This window comes from Schistocerca piceifrons, chromosome 2, assembly GCF_021461385.2.
Source record: "Schistocerca piceifrons isolate TAMUIC-IGC-003096 chromosome 2, iqSchPice1.1, whole genome shotgun sequence".
Classification (NCBI taxonomy): domain Eukaryota; kingdom Metazoa; phylum Arthropoda; class Insecta; order Orthoptera; family Acrididae; genus Schistocerca; species Schistocerca piceifrons.
The window spans coordinates 207,473,049-207,487,481 of record NC_060139.1 but is presented as its reverse complement, the minus strand read 5'-3'; the positions used below and the strand labels follow the sequence as shown (position 1 = coordinate 207,487,481).

Here is a 14,433-nt window from a genome sequence, read left to right as displayed (position 1 = left end):
GTGCCGTGGATAAGCTGCGAAACCGTAACGGCGACGCAACACGCGAAAGAACGACCCTACTCGCCACCAGTTGTGTATTAACACGAAACACGTTGTCCGTCGTACTTCACATAGTGTAGACCGGGAATGTCTGCTAGGCATGCCCGATGTAAAACTGACTGGGCACGGCCCGTGCTGCCTGAGTTGTTGTTGTTCCGCCGGCAGAGGGCGTAGCCGAATTCTCGCATGCCCTCTGGTGGACGGGACTTTACTTGCGGCAACTACTGTCCATGACGCGCCGTGCCGATGTGCGTCTCCCGCGATCTTTCTGGTGGCTACTGCACAATGTAGTGGTACTTTCCTGTTAATATGGTGTACAGCTTAAGTTTCTAAATGTTGCTTCTCTTTTGTTAATGTACATCTTAATGTATCTGTTTTCAGTGTATATCTTGATTGCAGGCTTTGTCAGCATATTCCAGTGATTAAATCCTTTCAGGTGATTAGCCAAGTGGTGGCATCTTCTCGCAACATTTCAATGAATTTTGTACCCATCTTCTTTGCCAGGTGGCAATGGTTATGAAACTCATTGAAACCTTGTGACAAGATGATGCCACCAATCAACTGATCACCCAAGAAGATTCTGTCACTATATCTTGAATCATTAAACATCCCAGAATAATCTTCTTCTTGATAGGTTCCATGATTGTCAAGAAATGCGTGAATGTATGCAAACTAAGTAATTTGATAGCTTATAAACAGTCATTGTAGCTTATTATCTGACTACACAGAACATTTCACATATTCTGCTTTATTTTTTGTTTCAATATTCATTAATGCATTCTTTTGGAACCAGGGGAACACTTTTGTTTATTTGAAGTAATGTTGTAGTTCTTGTAAGATAAATACAAAGCATTTGCTGTGAACCAGTCATGGCCCTATTCAGCCATCACATGGGCCCTGTTGGGTGTGTTGAGGCTCTTGATTAGTATATTTGTATCTTCAGCAAACCCTACAACTTTTGGACAGTTTCTTAAAGGCTTTGGATAGTCTTCTACATAAGCTAAGAGTAGGACTGAATCCAATACAAACCCTTGTGGGACAGCATATTTTATGTTCTCTTATTCTATGTTAAGTTTTACACTGCAGCACAGCTTGTAATTTTGACTGTCTGTTGCCTATTATGAAGCTGACACTCAGTGCTTTCAAGAGGATTGGCATAATGTTTTAGTATTCAATTGTTATATTCCACACAATCAAAGGGTTGATGTTTTCAAGAGGAGTGGCATAGTGTTTCAGTATTCAATTGTTATATTCCACACAATCAAAGGGTTGACTGTCGCATAAAATGCTGCCAGGATGTCTTGTCTGTTTTTTTACATCCCTCTTATGGGGAATCAGAATTCAAGGTGCTCTTCTGAGAATGCATTTATTACTCAGTTAAATTATACTCACCGTTTATCACACAATTTATTTGAAATTGACATTGGCCAGTTTTCTTTCTCATTCTTCCCTAGTCCCAACTTTTGGTCCTTCTCTAGCCACCTTGTCATCATCAGTATGTTAAATCTAATTTTCCTTCCTTCCCTCCCTTCCACGGGTCATTTGCTTGATGTGTTGTAATGACACAAAATGAGTTGATTTATACATAATATTAATTACTGGATATAAGGTCTGCCTGTTATTAACTTAGCTGCAGTAATCCACAGAGAGTTTGTAGAAATGTATGGCAACAATGCACCATCATATGATGCAGTGGTGAGATGTCACAGATGTTTCCAGTGTGATCAGAGAAGTTTGAATGATGAAGAACAAAGACTATCTCTTTCTGAAGAATTGGGAATTCCAAGAGAAGTGGAAGTCCAGGTGCTTGAAGACTGGTGTGTCACATTCAAGATGATAGTAGAAAAATTGAAAATAAGTTATTTATCAGTTTTCAACATCTTGCAATGACAGATGTCGCCAACTGATGATTTCTGTGGCTGCCCACACTCATTCATAAAGCCCGCCGAACTCAGGCAGCAGCAGAAGTGTAGCAGCCATATCAGGCCAATCCAGATGACTTCTTTAGATGCCTAATATGCATTTACCTGTACATCTACATACATAAATACTCTTACAAGCCACCATAACGTGAATGTGGAGAGTACCATTTACTGTAACACTGTCAGTTAGTTTCGTTCCCATCTGTACAAGCCTAAATTTCACTTGTTTTGTCTTCAACGCTGACTACTGTAAATATGTAGCTAACAGTTGCATTTAACAGTTCTTTACTTTCACTGTTCACAACCCCCCAATGTTACACAGCTAACGTGGCCAGTTCACTATTGGTTAACTTTTGATAAGCCTCATTAATAGTTTGCAGGTAAATGTCAGCATACAAGTTGATGCATTGTTGTTGTTCTAACCAATACAGGTTTCTCGTCTGAAAATCGGTCATAGACTGATTGTCTCGGGACCAAGAACTGGGCCTTTATATAACCTCATAACAGGTACTGAAACTATACATTGTTCGATGTTTCATTTACAGAAATTACAATTATAACATAACTCATTCAGTTAACTGAATATATAGAAAAATTCCTTCTTTTTAACAGTTTCTTCTACGACAAGGGATAGACCAAGTTATTTGTTTAAATGATGAAATTAACAGATATAGTTATACAAACAATACTTTTGACAAATGTGGTAATTATTTTGGAATTAATTAATGGCTGGCTTTGCTAACACGTTTTCAAATAGAGCCAAATAAATACTAAAAGAATGGTAGTGGTTCGTTTATAACTGATACAGAATTTATGTGTGTTTATAAGTCAACAATAGAATCTAAGTCACAGAACAATTACTGATTTCACCCTATAACAAAAGATATTAACTAGAAATAGTCAAAATAAATTAGGAAATTGTTGTCATACACAAAAATAAGCACAAAATTAGATCTGGTGCTATATTCTTTAAAGCTGAGGGTCATCCTTTCTCTTTATGAAAATGCAGATTATACGTACGTATGATAATAGTAATTAGTTAAAAATGAAAAAATGAATTTAAGGAAGCAGATGGCAAAACAAGAGAGGAAGTAAAAAGATTCCAGCTTGCTTCGTCACATCATCAGTATAGAAGCGAAATCCGATATCTATCCCTCCAAAAAAAAGGCTGTGTTCTCTGGTCCCACCAAAACGACAACCTCAGAAATAGCAACATATTTGGAAGAAACAACCAGATATTTGTGACAGTGAAGATATAAATTTTGCAGCTGTCGTATTAGGATGATGATGATGATGATGATTAAAAATAGTGATAACACAGACTACAGTGTTAGTACACTAAATTCAGTCCAAACAGGCCTTGGAAGGCCCAGTGGTACTGACCGCCGCTGTGTCATCCTCAGTCCACAGGCATCACTGGAAGTAGCTCCTCAGTTTGCCTCACAAGGAGTGAGTGCACCCCGTTTGCCAACAGCCCTCGGCAGACCAGATGGTCACCCATCCAAGTGCTAGACCAGCCCAACAGCTCTTAACTTCGGTGATTTGACGGGAACTGGTGTTACCACTGTGGCAAGGCCGTTGGCACAGGGTTAGTAAGCAAAATTAATGTATCCATTTCTTTTTATTTATTTTGTTTCCCCCAGTATTATCAAAATGTAGACAGTCAGTAAATGACATAAGTTTAGAATATGTATAATGTTAACTTTTTGGCGAATGCTTTATATCAGTGAAACAGTTTGTAATTTTGATCAGTCAGAATATGTTAAAAATAAATTTTTCTTGAGGAGCATTTTAAAAAAATGGGAGTAGTTTTATATTCAGAGTCATCTTATACTCGGTTAAATACGGTATTCTTACTGCTCACTTTTGCGCAATCAGTACTTCCTAAGTGATGAGTTACGCCAAAAAATTAATCTATTCGACAGTACTGTGTTGAAATATGTCAGGAGGTTGATATGTTTGTTTCAGAGTTTAGTGGTTATACAAAAAGCAAGAATAGCTGAGCTTATTTGTTTCAGAAGCTCAGTAATATGCTTCTTCCAGTTCAAATGTTCATTAATATGTACCTCAAAAAATTACATTCTACCATAGTTACTGATTCCTGCTCCTGTGCTACATCAATTGTTGGTATGACTCTATACACTGATTGTAGTGTGTATTTTCAAAATTTGGTGAGAGTCCATTTTCAGAGAACCTCTTACTAATTACGAGAACAGTTCAATAAGTAATGCAACACATTTTTTTTTCTGAAACAGGGGTTGTTTTATTCAGCATTGAAATACACCAGGTTATTCCCCAATCTTTTAGCTACACAACACTATTTTTCAACGTAATCTCCAGTCAATGCTACGGCCTTACGCCACCTTGAAATGAGGGCCTGTATGCCTGCACGGTACCATTCCACTGGTCGATGTCGGAGCCAACGTCGTACTGCATCAATAACTTCTTCATCATCCGCGTAGTGCCTCCCACAGATTGCGTCCTTCATTGGGCCAAACATATGGAAATCCGACGGTGCGAGATCGGGGCTGTAGGGTGCATGAGGAAGAACAGTCCACTGAAGTTTTGTGAGCTCCTCTCGGATGCGAAGACTTGTGTGAGGTCTTGCGTTGTCATGAAGAAGTAGAAGTTCGTTCAGATTTTTGTGCCTACGAACACGCTGAAGTCGTTTCTTCAATTTCTGAAGAGTAGCACAATACACTTCAGAGTTGATCGTTTGACCATGGGGAAGGACATCGAACAGAATAACCCCTTCAGCGTCCCAGAAGACTGTAACCATGACTTTACCGGCTGAGGGTATGGCTTTAAACTTTTTCTTGGTAGGGGAGTGGGTGTGGCGCCACTCCATTGATTGCCGTTTTGTTTCAGGTTCGAAGTGATGAACCCATGTTTCATCGCCTGTAACAATCTTTGATAAGAAATTGTCACCCTCAGCCACATGACGAGCAAGCAATTCCGCACAGATGGTTCTCCTTTGCTCTTTATGGTGTTCGGTTAGACAACGAGGGACCCAGCGGGAACAAACCTTTGAATATCCCAACTGGTGAACAATTGTGACAGCACTACCAACAGAGATGTCAAGTTGAGCACCGAGTTGTTTGATGGTGATCCGTCGATCATCTCGAACGAGTGTGTTCGCACACTCCGCCATTGCAGGAGTCACAGCTGTGCACGGCCGGCCTGCACGCGGGAGATCAGACAGTCTTGCTTGACCTTGCGGCGATGATGACACACGCTTTGCCCAACGACTCACCGTGCTTTTGTCCACTGCCAGATCACCGTAGACATTCTGCAAGTGCCTATGAATATCTGAGATGCCCTGGTTTTCCGCCAAAAGAAACTCGATCACTGCCCGTTGTTTGCAACGCACATCCGTTACAGACGCCATTTTAACAGCTCCGTACAGCGCTGCCACCTGTCAGAAGTCAATGAAACTATACGAGAGGAAGCGAGAATGTTTGAAAATATTCCACAAGAAATTTCCGGTTTTTTCAACCAAAATTGGCCGAGAAAAAAAATGTGTTGCATTACTTATGGAACTGCCCTCGTATTTGGAAAATATCATTTACTAACTCTCATGCTGCTTTTTCTGTATTAGGATTTATTATAACACTAGTGTCATCTGCAAAAAGTGCCAATTTTACTTGTTGAATGGTAAGTGGAAGGTCATTCACATATATAAGGAATAGGAGTGGACACAGAATTGAACCCTATGGGACGTCCTTTGTTATTTTTACCCTTATATGGGCAAATTGTCACAGGAGTATACTGCTGAAATTTCTTTTTAGGTTATGGGAGACTGTTAAGGTCAAGTGTCACGAAAAGCTGTTGAAGAGGTGTTTTTGCTCCATGGTAGTACTCCAGCTTATTCTGCACAGGGCACAGTCACACATGCTGCTTCTTTGGGCTATCAAATTTTGCCTCAGCACCTGTATTCTCATGACAAAACACCCAGTGACTATTTCCTCCTTTTTGGAAGAAGAAATCATTGTGTAGTAGGCAATTCTAAATGATTACAAGGTGATTTTTGAGGCAGAATGTTTTGTATACAGCCAAGATACAGACCTCTACAACAAAATTATCCCGAGTCATCCAAAAGTTGGGAAAAATGTTACACGAAAGGTGAACACGTAAAGATGGACTCACACCACCACCAAATTTGAAGGTCATAATTTGAAATTTTTTGAGATGTGATCATTAAAACTTTGACTACACCTAATAAATATGGCCAATGAGATGACCATTCACAGATGAGTCCACATAATTAAAATAATATTTAGTTTAATAACAGAGACATGTATGTAATGCTTCTGAAGGAGGTCACCAGAAGGAACTTTTTAGCTCATTTTCAAATTTAGCTTCACTGCCAAACATCTAATCAGTGGTTATATAATCAAAGATTTTTGGCAGTGGGATTATTAACTCCTTTCTACGCTGAAGTCAGTTTAAGAAGAATAAGTCTTTTTTGTCTAGAGCTGCAGTTGTGCACAACATCATTTTTTTTCTGGACTCTAATGGGCTATTGACAGCAAATTTAATGGAAGAAAATATGTAATTTGATGTTCTAGTTGAAGTAACTATGTCTACATAGTTGTCTGCAACAGAGTTGTGGGTGAGCATCACGTATTATTCTGATGGCATCCTTTTGTTGTTTCCCAGAGATGAGTTCCCCCCAGAATTTATTGATGTGTTTTTCTCAAAATTGTAAAAGTGGGCAAACAGCAGCGGTAAGGGGTCATTTGGCCAGTTAGTGCATAAAAATCCACGAGATGGTTAAAGTAAGGCCTTTTTTTCCATTCATTTGTATGTTGTACACATTTCACTCAAGCTGTACCTCAAGAGTTCTAACACCTTTAGATTACTGTTTTGGGTACAACACATTGCATATCCCCGAAATGCAGCCTGTTTCTTGAGTTCCTGAAATTTCTTAATTTATTTCCATTATTTTGAAACAAACATTGAAATTGCACTTTGGGCAGATTAATGTTACTTTTTGTACACATTTTGCAAAGCCAGATTTTTTGCATTTCTCATTCTTGTTTCCTTTGCACATTCCAATTCGACACTTCCACTTTTTTGTTTTCGTCCGGCCCTCAACTGACTTATTGCTCCTGTTTTGCTCTTTGTTGTTTCCCATTTATTTACCAGCTGCAGAGTGAAACATTTCTCTTCAGATTATTTTTTAATAATTGATTACAGATAATCCATGCATTTATTAGTGCCACATCTAGGGCACTGTTAAAAGACATGCATCAACCATCTTCTGTGAGTAATTTTAGTTGCATAATTATGAATAATTTGATCAACATGATCGGAACCATACTTTGTGATGTTATAGAGGATAACAGTTTCTATTTTCTTCTTCCCTTCTTCACTCATTGCTTCTTCAGGATGTAGTGTGCTGATAGTTGTGACATTCTTATTCTCCTTTCTTTAGTACACTGTCAGGGTGCACTATGGGTTATTATTATTTTTCTTCTTTTTTTCCAGTGAGGTGATGGAATGTGAGAATTGACAAACTGCCTATTGGCTTCTGTCTCGGGTTCTTCGGCCAACGTTCATCTAATGATTTTTTCTGACGTTTCGCCAGCCCGAGTGGCTGGCATTGTCAAAGCTTCACCCTCCATTGCCCTCCAGTTCACCACCGGCAATGGCGGGTGAAGCTTTGACAATGCCAGCCACTCGTGCTGGCGAAACATCAGAAAAATCATTAGATGAACGTCGGCCGAAGAACCCGAGACAGAAGCCAATAGGCAGTTTGTCAACAAGTGGCCACGAAAGCCTTAACAATTTTGTAATGTGAGAATTGCTCATGCATTTGGAGATACCTCAGCAAATCGTGTTCATATTCCCACTATGAAAGTTCTCGTCTATTGAAGTTTCTTAGCAAGCTGAAGGGATGTGAAAAAGTTGTCTTTTGTCTATTCCTTTTATTTATAAATGAATCAATGAGGCAAAAACTGACATTGTGTCCCAGTGGCTGGTTGTCTGGTCAATTTCATTCTTGCCAAGGCCCAAGAAAGTATTACAGTTGTACTTGGATGCCACATTTGTCAGGTTTGTAAATCTGCTCTAGGCTTTGTTTGGGAGTAACTGCTAAATCAGAATGAGATTTTCACTTTGCAGCGGAGTGTGTACTGATATGAAACATCCTGGCATATGAAAACTGTTTGGCAGACTGAGACTCAAACTTGGGACCTTTGCCTTTCACGGGCAAGTCTTCTACTAGCTGAGTTACCCAAGCACGGCTTATGACCCATCCTCACAGCTTCAGTTCTGCCAGTATCTCGTCTCTTACCTTCCAAACTTTACAGAAGCTCTTCTGTGAAACATGCAGAACTAGCACTCCTGGAAGAAAGGATGTTGCACATACATGGCTTAGCCACAGCTTGGGGATGTTTCCAGAATGAGATTTTCAGTCTGTAGCAAAAGGCAAAGGTCCCGAGTTCGAATCTTGGCCCGGCTCACAGTTTTAATCTTCTAGGAAGTTTTATATCAGCGCGCACCCCACTGGAGTGGCAAGTAATCTGATCAGTTCAGAATCTGTCTCTTGCCATTTTATCCCTGATAAAATTAAGGCCCCAAGAACGTGAACAAATGTCATCCAAGGTAACACCTATAGTACAGAAAAGCACATCTGGCATAAGTGGTACTAATCATTGCCTTAATTCCTCCAACAACACTGTCCAGGTGCCATTTTTCATTTCATTCTGGGCATTGTATTCTGAGCTTTTAATGATAAGCAGCATCAGTTTGTCAAAAAGAAATCTGAAGGCACTGATTACGAAGTCACCCACTCGGTGGTAGACTAGTGCAGTGAACCCTCTTCTCTCCTTCAGGACTTTCAAAGCAGGCAATGGTGTGTTAGTGATCATGTACTTCAGTCCATCTCTAGCCATGTACCTCACTGCACCAGCTGAGTTCTCGGAATAATTTGGGGAAAGATTTGAAACAGGAAGACATCTACTAATGGCATCTTCTCCGCCTCTTCATCATCGTCAGTGGCAGAAAATCCCCATCTGACTCTGATAACTGATTCAGTATCTGAGTTCTCCAGAATATTCAAAAGCTCTTCCTTAGTAAGACTATGCTGATACAGCAGCACAATTGAAAATGCTTTTTACAGGCCAAAACACTAGCTAACTAATGAGCTGAGTAGCTACAGCAACACTCAAAATACAGTTAAAAATTTAAGTTACAATTTCCAGTGTGGCTATCTTTTTAACAAAGTTTATACCATCATTCAGGGTAGAAGTTGTTGCCCAAAGCAGAATGCGGCACAGATATCTTTTTGTAACACCAATATTTTAAAAGGGAGTTATGCCAGGGGTGAATTGAGCAGATAAGTGTGTGGAGCACAGTAACACATGCTGTTTTCTGTTAAGTGTTTGTGTGTTACTGTGCTCCATACTTTGACCTACTATAGGTGAGTGGTTTCCTTTCCCTTATGTTATATATTTCTCCACCCAGGAATTTCCATTATTGATCTTTTTGATTAATTTATTCATATTCTGGATGCCCAGCATGTGTCCATTGATCTCTACTTTTGCCACATGTAAGTTATTTTTGTTTTTGGGAAGTCTCATGTCTTTATTTTTATTCATATAGAATTGTGTAACGTGAGTTGTAAGATTAATGGCTGTACCATTTACTGTGGACAATTTGTAGACCATTGCCATTGTTCTCCTGGCAGTGTGTGGTGTGGATGTATGTGAGTCTTTCATCGGTATATTTGTGTGATCAGCTGACATCACAATTTTGAAGAGCTCCCCAGTGTTGCAGATAATTCATGTATGTAGGGCAAGAACAGGAGTGGCCCAAGGACCAAACATTGTAGAACATCATGTTTTTGTGTTTCACCACTCTGAATGTAATCTCATTACTATTGTATCATCATATAATTTGTTAATGGGAATCTCTGTTTTCTGTTGTTCTTAACTATCGCCACACAAGAGGAATGCCTTAAATGTCATACTGTTGTACTGTCCCTAGTACAATTTTATGATTTACACAGTTGAAGGCATTGACAAGACCTCAGATAATTTTATTTGTCTAACTCTGAGAGTGTGACATTATATATTGTTTGAAGGCATTGACAAAACCTCGGATAATTTTACTTGTCTAATTCTGAGTGTGTGACATTATATATTGTTTTCTTAGTAAAGAAGCCTTTTTGGAAGCCTGACTGAGCCGTTTTTAAAAGGTTATTCTCAGAAAGGCAATTTTTTATTCTGTTGTAAGCTACCTTCTCAAAAGTTTTTAAGAACACAGGAAAGATAGAGATGTTCTAGATTAGATTAGATTAATACTTGTTCCATAGACACTTCGTAATGATGTGGAACGTGTCAGGTTAATAAAAGATGTCTGTACAAGATATTACATTACACAAAATATTGCATGACACTAATGTTTAAGTTGTTTTTTTGCCCTTAATTTGTATCTAAAAATTCAGCCATTAAGTAGGAGGAGTTGTCATCTAGAAATTCTTTTAATTTATTTTTAAATATTAGTTGGCTATCTGTCAGGCTTTTGATGACCAAAGACTTTTGTGGCAGCATAATTCACCCCTTTCTGTGCCAAAGTCAGATTTAACCTTGCATAGTGAAGATCATCCTTTCTCCTGGTTATAGCTATGTACACTGCTATTACTTTTGAACTGGGTTGGATTATTAACAACGAATTTCATAAGTGAATATATATACTGTGAGGTTACTGTGAGGATCCCTAGATCCTTAAATAGATGTCTGCAGGATGATCATGGGTGGGCTCCAGCAATTATTCTGATTACACGTTTTTGAGCAATGAATACTTTTCTACTCAACGATGAATTACCCCAGAATATGATGCCATACGAAAGCAGTGAATGAAAGTAGGCATAGTAAGCTAATTTACTGAGATTCTTATCACCAAAATTTGCAATAACCCTAATAGCATACATAGCTGAACTCAGACGTTTCAGCAGACCATCAATGTGTTGCTTCCAGTTTAACCTCTCATCAATGGACACACCTAAAAATTTTGAAAATACTACCTTAGCTACAGACTTCTGTTCAAAGTCTATATTTATTACTGGAGTTGTGCCATTTACTGTACGGAACTGTATATACTGTGTTTTATCAAAATTTAAAGAGAGTCCGTTTTCTGAGAACCACTTAATAATTTTGTGAAAAACATCATTTACAATTACATCACATAGTTCTTGGTTTTTGGATGTTATTACTATACTTGTATCATCAGCAAAAAGAACTAACTTTGCATCTTCATTAATGTGGAATGGTAAGTCATTAATGTATATCAAGAACAATAAAGGACCTAAAACCGTACCCTGTGGGACCCTGTACTTAATAGCCCCCCAGTTTGAGGAATCAGCTGTTGTTTTAACATTACATGAATCACTTATTTCAACTTTCTGCATTCTTCCAGTTAAGTATGAATTAAACCATTTGTGCACTGTCCCCCTCAAACCATAATGATTTATTCCATAAAAACACGGGAGAACTGCCGGATATCAGTAACTTCCTGCCACGATATTTCGGCGCAGAGTCTTCTGGCCATCTTCAGGTGAATGCCACTGTAGTAGTACTGCTGTAGTACTTCCTGCCACGATATTTCGGCGCAGAGTCTTCTGGCCATCTTCAGGTGAATGCCACTGTAGTAGTACTGCTGTAGTACTACTACAGTGGCATTCACCTGAAGATGGCCAGAAGACTCTGCGCCGAAATATCGTGGCAGGAAGTTACTGATATCCGGCAGTTCTCCCGTGTTTTTATGGAACAATCAGTACGCCGGGAAAGCTTTAAACAACACATCATGATTTAGCTTATCTAAAAGAATTCCATGATTTACACAATCAAAGGCGTTTGAGAGATCACAAAAAATACCAATGGGTGATGTCCGGTTATTCAGAGCATTTAATATTTGATCAGTGAAAGTGTATATGGCATTTTCTGTTGAAAAGCCTTTCTGAAAACCAAACTGACATTTTGTTAGTACTTTATTTTTACAAATATGGGAGGCTACTCTTGAATGCATTACTTTCTCAAAAATTTTTGATAGAGCTGTCAGAAGAGAGATTGGGCGGTAGTTGTTGACATCCGACGTGCAATGGTTTTACAATGGCATATTTCAGTCTATTGGGGAAAACGCCCTGCTCCAAAGAGCTATTACATACGTGGCTGAGAATCCTACTTATCTGTGGTGAACAAGCTTTAAGTACCTTGCTGGAAATGCCATCAATTCCGTAAGAGCTTTTACTTTTCAGTGAGTTTATTATTTTACTGATTTCAGAGGGAGAGGTTGGTGAAATTACAGTTGTTTCAAACTGCACAGGTGCGGCCTCTTCTATTAGTAGCCTTGCCTCTTCTAGTGAAGATCTAGATCATATTTTCTCCACAACATTTAAAAAATGATTATTGAAAATATTTTCAATTTCTGGTTGTTTGTTAGTACACTTGTCATTCAGTTTTTATGGCACTAAAGTCTTCCTGTGCTCTTGGTTGCCCTGTTTCCCTTTCAATAATATTCCAAATTGCTTTAATTTTATTATCAGAGTTACTGATCTCAGACATGATACACATGCTTCTGGACTTTTTAATAACTTTTCTTAGTACCGCACAATAGTTTTTATAATATTGAACAATTTCGGGGTCAGTACTCCCTCTTGCTGTTAGATACAGTTCTCTTTTATGGTTGCAAGATATTCTTATTCCTTTAGTTAGCCAAGGTTTTTTATATGTTTTCTTGGAATTATGTTTAACTATTTTCTTGGGAAAACAATTTTCAAATACCCTTAAAAATGTATCGTGAAATAAGTTATATTTCAAGTTTGCATCCTAAAGTTTGCAATATTTATATTGTTAATTGAACGCACTGCTTTGAAAGTCTGATTTGATATACTGCATGGAGCTATGTCATGTACTGTAACTAGCTGTGCACCATGATCTGAAAGACCATTCTCAACAGGATAAACATTTATGTCTTTAAACTTATCTTGGTCTATAAAAAAGTTATCTATCAATGTACTGCTGTTCTTTGTTATCCGAGTAGGAAAATCAATGACGGAGCTCAAATTGAAAGAATTGAGTAATACTAAAGGTCATTCTTCCTATTACACTCTTTCAGGGAATCAACATTGAAATCCCCACAAATGATAATTTGCTTCCCCCTGTCTGACAGATAGCACAACAAAGCATCCAAGTTTTCTAGAAATAGCTGGAAATTCCCTGAGGGGGACCTATACACTGTTACAATTATGAAAGTGCCATAATTTAGTTTAAGTTCAGTGGCACATGCTTCCATGTGTTGCTCTACACAAAATTTTTTAGTTTCTAAATTTTTTACACTGTGGAAGCTTTTGACATATATGGCAATTCCTCCTCTCATCATATTATCTCTACTTACATGTGCAGCTAATTTGTACCCATTGATGCTAACCTTTTGCATATCAGTGACAATGTGATGCTCAGACAGGCATAGTACATCTACTACATTCTCAGTTTCTATATCTTCTAAACAAAGCAGAAGCTCATCAATTTTATTCTTCAACCCCCCAATATTTTGATGAAATATACTAACATTATTTTTCACTTTACTTTTGTGTGTATCTTTAACTTTTTTAACATCTTTAGTACCTGCCTGGCTGGGTTTCCCACTGGACACTGATCTTACACTAAAAAAGAGTTTCCACCATGAGAGGTAGTTCCTCCCCCCTTTAAATTTCCTGCTATCAGCCCAGCCAGTTTACCCTTCCCTTTCTTGTTGAGGTGTAGGCCATGTCTATATATAATCCCACCTACAGAGTGAATCAACAGAAACCACACCAATGTGTGACCCTGCACCAGATCCAAGTAGCCGTTCCAACTCCAAATTAACTCTCCTGACAGAAGAGCTCAAATGAGGTCGGTCGTGGCGCTCCAGAACCGACACAAACCCAACACTGGTATGACTCGATGTTGATGCAATCTTTGCCAGGTCACACTCTACGCTGTACCCCGGATCTCTGTCAATACTGTTGCCCGGCCGACCCACAGTAACCACAGTATCTTCCTTAGTAAAGCCTCTACATAGTGAACGTAAATCCTCTGTAACCTGCCCCAGTCCAGCACTAGGTTTGAAAAAACTTGTGACCTGGTATTCTGACCCTAATTCATCCTGCAGAAGTTGGCCCACACCCCTAGCATGCGAACTACGTAGCAACAAGACTTTCTTTCTCTTTGCATACTTCCCTACATTCTTATTCAATTTGCTGCTGAAAGCTTGTTGAGCGCTGTCTACATCTACTTCTGTGAGAGGCTCATCTGTTTCTGACAGAGGCAACAGGTCAAACCTATTTTGTACATTAATAACAAAGCTGTCAGAAGAATTTCTTGGCCTGTTCCTTATGCCTGTTGCCACTTCCCACCCCTGTTTACCCTTCTCCCCCCTTAACCTGCCCAGTTCTCGCCTATCCTCATCTAACTCAGCCTGAAGGGCA

The 14,433-nt window shown here is 38.9% G+C and overlaps 1 protein-coding gene and 1 pseudogene across 1 annotated transcript in view; one reads left to right on the top strand and one right to left on the bottom strand.

Annotated features, from left to right (window-relative positions):
• Positions 1 to 14,433, top strand: part of LOC124776704 (WD repeat domain phosphoinositide-interacting protein 3) — a 127,454-nt gene that overhangs the window by 75,712 nt on the left and 37,309 nt on the right. The window lies entirely within an intron of this gene.
• LOC124778458 lies at positions 3,427 to 3,544 on the bottom strand (annotated as a pseudogene).